The following is a 12,839-nucleotide window of genomic DNA, read 5'->3' as shown; positions in this document are numbered from 1 at the left end:
TGGATAGAGTTATTTCCTGTGAATGATAAAACTGCAAATACAGTTATACGGTGTTGCAAGGAAACTTTTTCAAAATTTGGTATCCCAGATATATTTTTTGCAGATAATGTTCCATTTAATAGTTTTTGTATGAAACAATTTGCTCGGGAATGGAATTTTGAATTAGAGTTCTCAAGTCCTGATCACCACCAATCAAACGGTTTTGCAGAAAAATATGTTCACATATGTAAAAATATGCTAAAAAAAATTAGTAACTTAAATGAGCTGCAAAACTGTTTGATGGAATACAGAAATACTCCACTTACAGGTATAGGTTTTGCTCCCTCTCAATTATTGTTGAACCGTATTGTCAAAACAAAACTGCCGATTTCTTCGGAAAATTTAAAATCTAATATTGTTGATCCACAAGTAGTTTCACAAAAATTAAAAGCAAATTCACAAAAATGAAAGATTACTATGATAAAACAGCTAAAAACTTACCTATTCTTCAGAAAGGCGATAATGTACTATTTCGGAAGAATAATTCATGGCAAAAAGGTAAAGTAGTGGATAGGTATAATGAAAGGTCATATTTGCTAGTTGATACAAAAGGCCAACAATTCAGAAGAAATCGAAAGTTATTAAATAAAACCAACCTGCCAGTTACAGTTTCTGAGTTTTATTTTTCAAATTTACTATATGATGATAGTCCTAGTTCCATCTCAGGTAACAGACATCAAGTAACTGAAAATAACGTAGAGTTCATATTTGAAAGTGACTCAGAAACTGATAGAAATAGTGAAATAAGTGAATACCCTTCTGATAGTGATAAAAATTCCCCTCTTATAAAAAAGAAACCACGTGAATGTAAAAAACCAAATTATCTTAAGGACTATTTCTTATATTAATGTTTTTGTTAAAAAAAAAATAAAAAAAAAGCGTGTTGTGTAATTTAGAATTAAGTTTTATGTTTATTTGTGTTAGTCTGTATGCAGCTTAAGACCATGAGCTTTAGTGTGTAGCGGGCTTAAGCTGACAGCTGACAGACAGAATGATGGCCGCTTGTTAGAGCCTTGTGCAGATCTTATAAAATAAAATAAAGTTATTAAAAGTATGTACTTATTTGTATATCCACCATCATTAAAGTAAAACAACATTAAGTACAACTGTAATATGGAAGGAACCTGTAGCAAAACTCTGCAATAAAAGAACCAACTGGGAACAATTTCAAGCTATTATTAACACAAATATAAACTTAAAACATCGAATTAAAGAACCCCATGAAATAGAAAAAGCAGTGCAACATTTAACAGAAGTAATACAAGATGCTGCATGGAAGTCAACTCCAGATGATAAAAAAATTACCACCCATGATCATAACATTCCTTTACAAATTAAAGAAATTTTAAATGAAAAAAGAAGAGCTAGAGCCAAATGGCAGCGGTCAAGGAATCCCCGGGATAAAACACAATTAAATCGGTTAACACATCAACTGCGTACAGCTTTAATCCAGGCCCGTAATGAGACTTTTAAATATTACATCTCCAACCTAACACCTAATGACCATTCATTCTGGCAAGCGACCAAAAAATTCAAGAGACCAATAGCATCTATTCCACCAATTAGAAAATCGGATCTAAGCTGGGCAAAAACTGATGAAGAAAAATCAAACACATTAGCACAACACCTCGCCCAGGTATTTAGTCTACATACAGAAGTCAATGCTGAAGATGAAGAAGTATACACATTTCTCGACGCTCCTTGTCAATTATCACTACCACTGAAACCATGTACACCAACAGAGATCTGGAAGGCGATAAATAAAATAAACCCTCATAAGGCTCCAGGTTATGACTTAATTAATGGTGATGTACTAAAGCATTTGCCTAGAAAAGCGATAGTCCTGCTAACTATTGTATATAACAGCATGATAAGACTGTATCACTTTGATATTCAATGGAAATACGCACAAATAATTATGATTGCGAAACCGGGCAAACCGCCTACAGAACCCTCCTCCTATCGTCCTATAAGCCTTCTACCAATAATGTCAAACATTTTCGAAAGACTTCTTTTAGTCCGAATTCTCGAAAGAATAAACATAAATAACATAATACCTGACCATCAATTTGGCTTTCGACAGAACTACTCAACAATACAGCAGTGCCATAGGATTGTAAATTATATAAAAGAAACTTTAAGAGGGAAAGAAAATGTGTGAGGCAGTATTCCTTGATGTGGAAAAGGCATTTGATAAGGTGTGGCATAAAGGCCTGTTGTATAAAGTGAAAAAGAATATGCCTAATGAAATATACCTGATATTAAAATCATATCTGAGCGAGCGATTTTTCCAAATCAAAGTAAATACCTCACTTTCCAAATATCATCCTATACAATCCGGAGTACCTCAAGGTTGTGTCCTCGGTCCCTTCCTCTTTATCTCCTTTACACTGCTGATATATCTGCTGATGATGACATTACTATGGCCACATTTGCCGACGATACAGGAATCCTTACATCAGACGATAACCCAGATAGAGCTTCTAACAAACTGCAAAACTATTTAAATTCACTTCAAACATGGTTAACAAAATGGAAGATTAAAGTAAACGGTGAAAAGTCTTCACAAATTACGTTCACAACAAGAAGGATCGACTGTCCACAGGTTCATATTAACAACATTCCTATCCCCTTAAAATCAGATGTCAAGTACCTGGGACTCCATTTGGACCGAAAGCTGACATGGAAGAACCATATCAAAACCAAGAAAGCTCAACTAAATTTAAAAGTCAGACAAATGTATTGGCTGCTAGGTAAAAGATCCCAGTTATCATTAGAAAACAAAGTATTATTATACAAAATTATACTAAAGCCGATATGGAATTATGGTATAGAGTTATGGGGCTGCAGCAAACCGAGCAACACTAAAATACTGCAAACTTTTCAATCAAAGACGCTGCGCATGATAGCGAATGCATCATGGTACGTTTCCAATATAACTATCCATAATGACCTTGGGATACCATTCATCGAAGATGTTATTAAACTACAGGCAAACAAAGCCCAAGAAAGAAATTTCGCCCATGAAAGTCAAACTATTCAACAACTCTACCAGCCGCCACTTGTGGGAAGAAGACTGAAAAGGACATGGCCAGAGGACCTAACTGATTAGGTGTATTGGAGAACCATCGATGGATGGTGCCCAAAGCATGCCAGGATTCAAGACTTTGCTACTATTTGCTAAATACTCTGTGTTGTAATTGGAGTAGATTGTAAATTTGCACTCAATAAAATGAAAAAAAAAATTATTATTATTTATGTATCATTATTTATCGTATACTTAATACTGATACCTGCACATACTAGACTACACAAACTAATTTAAATATTTTCTAATTACAGATAAAAGCCGAGCCGGAATTTTGGAAGCAAATATTGCCAAAATTGAAAAAATTTATATTGAAAATATGGTGCCACATATTTTAAGTAGTTAAATAACAAAAGTATTTTCAGATTACTTTCTTCTAATAAAATACAAAACAGGGTGTTTTAAAATAAGACAGATAATTATACTACTATCCACGACTTGTGTTTTATTCATCAATTGGATACTTTTCTTATGTAACTGCAACCTATAAATATATTAAAATAATGTATACATATTCCATTCAAAGGACTTTTTCCTCACAGTGTGTCGCGTCGCCTCGAAATACTTGCCAGATAAATACATTTACAATTATGATGGTCTGGCAGGTACCAATTTTTTATAGATAAATAAAAATATTTTTTGTTTAATTTTTACTAGGCTAATATCAGTTTTCTCTAACAAATAAACAACTTCTTGAGAACAAATTGTAATTTTTTTTATAATAATATTTTTATGTTATTTTAAATTTATTATAAATAATCACCATGATGTTTTTTACAGTCACGTTTCACAAATTTTTATTCAATACTATATTTAGCCAAGATATTATAGATTAAAATGTGATAATTCTTTTTAAAACATTATCTACGATAATCAATCTAAAAAGGTATTCCCGACAAAACTAATTTGAATGGAGAATAATGCATTTGTTGTCATTAAACTACCCGTCCGCCGGCGCCACTGAGTAAAGATCGAACTAAAGCACTCCCTACTTCAAATCAATTTCAAGTAGGGAGTCACGTGGGTCTGACGTAAGCAGTGTAGAAAAGTAAGTGATACGTCCATTTCAAATCGCATTGTGCCTCAACTGTTAAAACAGCCTTAACAATAAATTTAAATAATTCAAGTGAGTCTGCATTAATCAATTTCGTTGCCTGTAGCAGCAACGAAAGTCCGCAGTCAAAGTTTTTCCATCTTGAAACCCTGCTCGTCAATTTCGTCAGATGCGTAGTTTATGTTACATTCAGTGTTGTCTGGATCTAATAATATAGCCGGCGTTAGATAAACAAACTTATCCGTTAAATTCTATTGCTGTTGAAAATGCTCACGAATTTCTACAATAACGCTATCTAACGAAGAAAACCTTTCGTCTCAACTTATTTTTCCGTCATCAAAAATATGCTCTCTTGTTATGCGCCTTCGAGGTTTTATGGAAATTCCAAGTTCTTCACACATATTTTTGCATAACCTACAGCGCCATTTGCCCATTCCTCTGCCTAAACATTTCGTAGCCTCTGCCTCTATTAGCTGTATTTACGTACTATCTAAAATAAATTATATTTATAATATATTATATGTAAATAAGTTTTAGGTTTTATTGTAACATTGTTACTGTAACATCTTTTTATCTCTTTTAATAGCAAATATTAATTCTATTCACACAGCAAGGGTTTATAACAATTTCTTTTATTTGTTTCAGAGCTGATAGGAATATGAACACAATCGGAATATGAAGCTAGCAGGTTTAATGTAAGTTCCAATAAATAATTCTAGACAATAGATTGTATTTTAATTTAGTGATTAATAAATAGTTATATAAAATGGTATTATATTTTTTATTCACATTGTTTTATTCAAATTGTGGCTAGAATCTCAAAAGAAACCTTTTGTATCAAGTTTGAAAAAACAAACTCCATGCAACAAAACAAAAACAAACCTTCAGCAAGTTTGTTATATCAAGTTTGTATTAAGTTAGAAAAAATAAACTTCATGCAAGTTTGTCACACTCCAACTAGCAAGTTTGATTTAACCTTGCTGCAAGTTTGCAAAGTTGCCATGACAAACCTGCAGCAAGCTTTCATGTTTGATGTATCAAACTTGTTGCAACTTTGAAACAAGTTTATATTGTTATCTGGGATATAATCAGAAGATTCGATTCCAGCAATAAAATTGCTGGTAAATAACTTTTCCTTGCATTTTGCTAATTAGCCCAGAGTATAAAAACACCCAAGTTTACATGGCGCTTTTTAGCTCTCAAATTATTTGAACATAGTGTCCTATTTTTTTGGTAATTTCGTTTTCGTGGTCATTAGTACCAAGTGTAGTATACCTCTAGAAAGCTCTTGGAGAGCTGAGGGAGTTAAAGGAATAAAAACAAAACAACACCATGTAGTGTAGTTTACCTCCGAGGTCCAGATTTATAAGGTTTTCTTAGCACTGTGAACTAGCATATGCCTATTTAAACTACGTTTGTGACTAAACTGCTTACTACAATTTTCACATTTATAAAGTTCACCAGTGTGAACACTCATATGCTCTTTTAAACTACTTAGGCGAGTAAACTGCTTACTACAAATTTCACAGTTATAAGGTGTTTCACCAGTGTGAACTCTCATATGCTCTTTTAAACTATATAGTTTAGTAAACAGCTTACTACAAATTTCACAGTTATAAGGTTTTTCACCACCGTGAATTCTTATATGCACCTTTAAATTACCCTTTTCAGTAAACAGCTTACCACAAATGTCGCATTTATAAGGTTTTTCGCCCCTGTGAACTTTCATATGCGTATTTAAGTGACTTCGGTGACTAAACTGCCTACCACAATTTTCACATTTATAAAGTTCACCAGTGTGAACAGCCATGTGGTCTTTTAAACTACGAAGGTAACTAAACTGTTCACTACAAATTTCACAGTTATAAGGTTTTTCACCAGTGTGAACTCTCATATGGTCATTTAAACTACTAGGGTAACTAAACTGCTTACTACAAATTTCACATTTATAAGGTTTTTCACCTGTGTGAATTCTCATATGCACCTTTAAATTACCCTTTTCAGTAAACAGCTTACTACAAATGTCGCATTTATAAGATTTTTCACCCCTGTGACCTTTCATATGCGTATTTAAGTGACTTCGGTGACTAAACTGCCTACCACAATTTTCACATTTATAAGGTTTTTCACCAGTGTGAACTCTCATATGCCCATTTAAACTACTAAGGTAACTAAACTGCTTACTACAAATTTCACATTTAAAAGGTTTTTCACCTGTGTGAATTCTCATATGCTTATTTAAAGTACTTAGGCGACTAAAGTACTTATTACAAATTCCACATTTATAAGGTTTTTCACCAATGTGAATCTTCATATGCTTATTTAAATTACTTATGTGACTAAACTGCTTAATACAAATTTTACATTTATAAGGTTTTTCACCAGTGTGAACTCTCATATGATCCTTTAAACTACTTTTTACAATAAACAGCTTACAACAAATTTTACATTTATACAGTCTTTCGCCGGTATAAGATTTCAAATATGCTTTGGGAGCACTTAATGGTTTGGTACTTGTAACTTCCATTGTAATATCGTGTGGAACACCTAAAAGAAAAACCAAAATATAAGAATTTGTTTTTGAAGTTATTCTTCCTTAAGCGCGATTGAGAGTAAAATTTTTCATAAATCTGCGCGCATGCGCACACAGACAGTATGTAGTTCGTTTCTAATCTCGAGATAGTATCTGTATCAGCGCAAATAAGTCATTAAAAGAATATATTAGTGTTTTTAGTAAATGTATTATTTATTATAATTTTTGTGTCTTTGAATTTCTCTTCTTCTGTAGTAAGATAATAAAATATGTAGGTATAACATTTTTTTCACGATACCACTCAATCCTATTTGTGTTGTGTAATTATATCCGAAACTTACGTGTCAATTACAGGAGACTCGCTGGTCTAGTTGTTGAGCGTTCGATCAGAGATCGAAAGGTACCGGGTTCCAATCCTGGACGATTCATTTTTTTTTTATTTTTGGTTGTTTTAATAAAAATTTTTTGAAAGTGGTAGATAAGAAAGTTAGTTTAATATTTAAATAGAATACAAATAACCTGTTAAGTATATTTACTTCATTAAAATTATATAATAGAAGAATAACTTCTTACGTGCGTACAAAGTACACACACATTCTTATTTTACTAAAAGAAAAATATATACCTACAAGATCGACAGCTACTTAGACCTATACAAAGTGGATTTAGAAAGTCCAGATCTACATTAGACAACCTAGTGGATATTGAATCTGTAATTCACGAGTCATTTGGATGTGGTAAGAATGTTTGGCTATATTCTTTGATATAATGCGTGCATACGATACAATTTGGAGATTAGATATCCTAAGAATTCTGTCAAGTTGGTCGATTAAAGGAAATATTATCAAATTTATTAGTAATTTTTTATATAGGCGAAACTTCAAAGTTCATTCATAAGTTGAATTAGAGTATGATTTTACTACTCACCGATAGGTGCCGACATAGTTAATTATTTTCAGTATTTAAGTGAAATCAGAGAAATTTTGAGTTACACCACTCTTTTACCGTAAAATGGGGTGAGATTGATCTCCCGGGGTGACATTGATCATGTGTCGTTGTATCACATATATGTAGATACAACCGGCAACAATGTAAAATTGTTTCTGGGCGTGGCACTATTCATTTCTTGGATCTTGACTATGATCAGTTCACGTCGTTGTTAGTTTGTAATTGGCATTGGGAAGAAGTTCTGTGACTTTGAAATTAACCATAATTTTTGGCCTATTTTTCTAGTTTGTGTACTTTTGATGGTAGAGGAAGAACAGAGGTAAGTTCGCTATTTCTAGTGTTATAAAATTATTTTATATAATTTTAACGCCAGCTTTTTTAAGATGGCGGATAATATTGAATGGGGTGACATTGATCAAGTGATCAATCTAACCCCACGTTACGTACGTTTCAGAAATTAATTTATAATTTTTGTTACAGATTTAAGAATATCAATCAAAATGGGAAGAACGTACAAAAAACAATTAGGCAGTAAAACGTATGGCAATTTTAATGAAGAACAAGTTAATCAGGCGTTGCACGATGTATTGGAAAATGGATTATCGCTAAGAAAAGCCGCAAAAAAATACAAATTGTCCTACGGAAATTTAAATAACAAGTACCATGGAAGGAAGATTAAGAAAACAGGTGGACAATCTGTATTCACATATGAAGAAGTAGCCATTATAAATAGCATTTTAACGTGTGCAGATTGGGGATATCCTCTAAGTGCAACGGATTTGAGAATGTTCGTCAAAAGTTTTTTGGCCTTAAATCAGCAGGATCGAGGAAGATTTTCAAAATAATTGAAAATGACATATCCACTGTTCCCTTCAAGGAAGTAGTTGCCTTACTACCAGATCCGACACTTGAGACGATTTCTGATAGGATACAAAAATATCATTTTCGCGGAGAAATTAATATAAAATAATGTTAAATCAAATTTTCTTTTTTTATAAATTGTTCTGAATTACATTTTTAGTTGTTAAAATCTGTTTTTTTTTTGTATAAATAAAGAATAGTACAATAAAAATAGTGTGATCATTCTCACCCCGCATGATCAATCTCACCCCTTTGTAAAAATTCGAAAAACTGTCTGACCGAATTAGTCAGGGTTAAGATTGATCATATTCTATTTAAAAGCACTACTGTTTCATGCTATAAAATCATCATGATCAATCTCACCCCAGTCACGGGTCTAAGATTGATCACCCTTTTTTTATGAGATAAGTTGATTTTCTTAATAATTAAAACAAAACTAGTGTTAAATCACTACTCTTTAGATATTAATATAACACGTGAAATGTTTCAATGTAGAACAGTTACAAAAACGTTTAAGATATAAATCAAATAAAGTTAAAATTGATCAATCTCACCCCATTTCACGGTACTAAAGCAGCGATATATGCGCGTGTAAATCATAAATAATTTTAACTATAGTTGATCTTATCATTACTTAGTTTGTGAATGGTAAAAGCCTTAGATTATCTGCATTAAAAGTATATATGTACGTAAACAACAATTTTGATAATTTCAATTTCATATATAAATAAAAGCGCAAAAGAAGGTCATTTTTCTTCTGACGGGTCGACCGGAGAGGTGACCTTATCGCTTGCGAAGTGTAAAAAAATTTTTAGATAAAAGTAATTAATTTGCGATTAATTTGTAGAAAAAAAAGTACCTAATTTACGAAGCGGCCAAGAAGAAAACAAAACGATAGACAAACATTGTTAATACAGGGACGGCTTAATAATAATAATAAATTAACAAATTAATAAATAAACAAATCTGTTTTTCCATATTTTGGTATTTTGGCATTTCTTCTCTTCATTAATTGTATCGCGAACACTTATCCAAGAGTTATTTTTTCACTGAAAATGTATTAGGAATCACATTAATCATAGGTACCAACGATTTAATCTTATCGTAAGCAAAGAAAAACATGCCAACGTAACCGACATGATTTATGGCGTTTACAATCATTTGTCAGTAGGGGAGACCGGGGCAGAACGGGATACTTAAGAAAGAAAAGTAAACTGTGTATTAAAATAACAAAACTTTAAAAGGGTAAACCCTGTAGTTGGCTGTATACCTTTGTTAAGACAACGTAAGGAATGTATGTAGGAAGAACCTATAGATCACTATCTACTAGAACAGCAGAACACACTAAACGTGACAATACATCAGCTTTCTCTCACAATCTCAAAGTCAACAAACACCACCTTAACATCCCAGATGGTGTGACTTTGATTCATAACATCCAAGATAAGAATACCCTTCGTTTAGATCTATATGAGGATTTAGAGATTGTCAGGGACGCAAGGACAAGTCCAAACTGTGTTAACCGTCAACTTTCTCTTAACCGTGATTTCACCCCAATTCATAGACAATTATTTCCATAATTCTATATTTTATCCACCTTCACATTGGCCTTCTTTCCTATACATACCACTACAAACCTAAAATAAACAAAAACCCAAACAATATACCCAATCAAATATTCTTTTGTATCTTTCAGTTTCTTTCACTCTGTGCTCCAGGCAAGACTCTATCTCTTTCATCTCATTCTCTAATTATTTTCACTTAACATAATCATTTTCTCATTATATGAAAATCACACCATGGAACCCTTGATCTTTTCAGATATGACATTCTAATATAGACAATAACCAAAAAAAGGAAAAAAAATTTTTGTTGCATTTCCAACATTTTTAATTGATTCACTCTATTTTTTCATTTAGATTAAAATTAAAAAATAAATCTTAGCTATCAGCATTTAATAAATCTACTTAATATCAACTTTGGTCAATACAATATTCAATCTAGAATTTCAATAGTTTAATATATGTGACATATTCTGTTTACATTTAGAGCTTACAATCTAAATTAATTTTTTTTTCTTTGATCAAAACATGTATATTTCTTTCATCGCAATTTTCCTAATTTAATATCAGTCTTTATCCATTTAACAATTCACACAATTTATTTTCAAAACAGTAATTATATTTCATTTATTTGTCCACTGAACATAGGCAACTTACCTTATCACCCGTTTTAATAATTTTTCTACATTTAGAATTTCAATAGTTCTATATGCGACAAACTTTTTATATTCAGTCATAACAAAAATTTTTAAAAAAATTTCTTGATCAAAATATGTACATAGGTTTTTTCAATTCCACTTCCTCATTTAATACCATTTCCTTTAATACCTCCAATAATTTACATTACAGATCTATAGATTGGTATTTCCTCGTTATATTCGTTGGTTCCCTGAAACATATGCAACCGACCATTCCCTATTAGCATTTCTTCCAACTCTACAGCTGCTACTCTATTAAGATGTCATATTTAAAAACTCAAATAAATATAATTATTCTTAGTCCTATACAGTTGACAAACAGTCTATGACGTCACAGCATATGAGTAGAATTTTGCCTTTGTTTTCGGTGCATTAATGAATATATTATTACAGCTTTTTAACCTTTATTTACAACTTAGAATTCATAACAAACATTTTTAATAGTGGCATATTCCCAATTTAATAATTAAGTTAAATATTAATTCACTCTGTCAAATTTTCCGGTTGACATTTGAGAAATCCACCTATCTTCTTTGACATCTTGTCATGAATTTTCAGGCACCAATCTGTCTAATCAGTTGGTTGTTAACCTCTCACCTGATCACAACCTTGTGTAAATTCCGAGCAAGGATGACATACATCCACATGTGATATAATTTTAATCTTAAGACATCGACTTATTGTCGATTACTACACAGCTCATAATGTAGCAATAATGTTATTTTGAGGTTTTATACCTATTCAAGTGGCTAGTTTCAATTACTTGTACACTGGACGTAAATAACCACATTTTCTTTTTTTAATTGTCAAAATTTCACCCTTTTGCATTTCAATCTAAGTGGTTCACTTATTTCCAAGTTTACACTGAGGATGGTCAGTTTGACCGAAAACGTTTTGTTGTACTTCCACTCCCTTGTGGATAAATTTTAAGAATTTTTTAATAAATTATATACCTACATACAACAGAAGTGTTTCGTTGACGTTGAAAAAATAACAAAGTCAGACAGGATCGTTTGCTATTAAACTTCATATAACCTACTTTATTGATAACCCAGAAGGATCAGTCAGAAATTCCCATTTTGCCCCGGTTACGGGGCAAAATGGGAAATGCTACGGGGCAAAATGGGAATTTATATTAGTCAAGCTGGCAGAGTTCGCAAATATGAGCACCTTCGTCTTCATCCTCAACACCTGCTCAGGAATTATGAGCCATGGCAGACACTACACACTACCCATCCTTCAGTTGAATGCAAATATAAGTATCCGTTTTCTTATTTAGTTTTCTTCCATCTCGTTCCATATAACGTCCATCTCGTTTTATTTCATTTTTTTTTATTAGTTTCAGTTTTAGTCCGATTATTCTTACAAAGTTTAAATGCTGTAAAGTAGTGGACATTTAGGAGAACGGGGCAAGATGGGATAATATCCCGTCTTGCCCCAACAGACATCATTTCAAATAAAATTAGTAATTTCGCAATATTAAAATTCAATAACATATCTATTATATTTGAATGAAAAACGTGATAAAACTTGCTGGCTCACCTTATAGCACTTCTATAAATAACACCAAAATTTTTAACAAAACAAAAGAAAACGGATTTTATGTCTGTAAAGAAGCACACTACGTGACTAGAAGTTTCTTTCTAACGACTGAAGTGAGTCAATCCACGTTCGTTCGAATGACGCTATTGCCGATATTATGACGACTATAAGTTATGCACACCGATGCATTTCCCGTTCTGCCGCGAGCCTCGTTTTGCCCCGGTCTCCCCTACTAGCTTGTCGTTTATGATATAAAAAGCGCGACATGAGGTTGAAATGTGGTGCTTATGATAAAAATTAAATGCAATTTTATACACTTAGGATTTTATTATGGGAAAAATAATTTTGAATCGTAAACTATCGTAAGCAATCTTTTAAGTTAAAAATCTCATTTTGGCACTTACGATGTTTTGTCAAAAACCCCTCGATATGATCCTTTAAACCTTGTAGAGCAGTCAATGAGGGTATGTGGCTCCGAATTCTATCCTACTATATCGATTTACGTGATGTTTTC

General features: G+C 32.3%; 2 protein-coding genes and 1 long non-coding RNA gene across 7 annotated transcripts in view; 1 reads left to right on the top strand and 2 right to left on the bottom strand.

Moving 5' to 3' along the window:
* LOC126892343 (zinc finger protein 845-like) overlaps window positions 1-12,839 on the bottom strand; it is a 369,452-nt gene that overhangs the window by 187,582 nt on the left and 169,031 nt on the right. The gene's annotated exons all lie outside the window — the stretch shown is intronic.
* Window positions 1-12,839, bottom strand: part of LOC126892341 (zinc finger protein 729-like) — a 418,287-nt gene that overhangs the window by 314,709 nt on the left and 90,739 nt on the right. The gene's annotated exons all lie outside the window — the stretch shown is intronic.
* Window positions 1-12,839, top strand: part of LOC126892351 (uncharacterized) — a 153,621-nt gene that overhangs the window by 75,417 nt on the left and 65,365 nt on the right. Inside the window, exon 2 of the long non-coding RNA XR_007700797.1 lies at window positions 4,827-4,876. This is a non-coding gene — a long non-coding RNA (uncharacterized LOC126892351). The remainder of the gene's footprint in view (window positions 1-4,826; window positions 4,877-12,839) is intronic.

The sequence above is a fragment of the Diabrotica virgifera genome, chromosome 9, assembly GCF_917563875.1.
Source record: "Diabrotica virgifera virgifera chromosome 9, PGI_DIABVI_V3a".
Taxonomy (NCBI): domain Eukaryota; kingdom Metazoa; phylum Arthropoda; class Insecta; order Coleoptera; family Chrysomelidae; genus Diabrotica; species Diabrotica virgifera.
The sequence above is the reverse complement of the archived record's forward strand: the minus strand, read 5'-3'. Positions and strand labels throughout refer to the sequence as shown.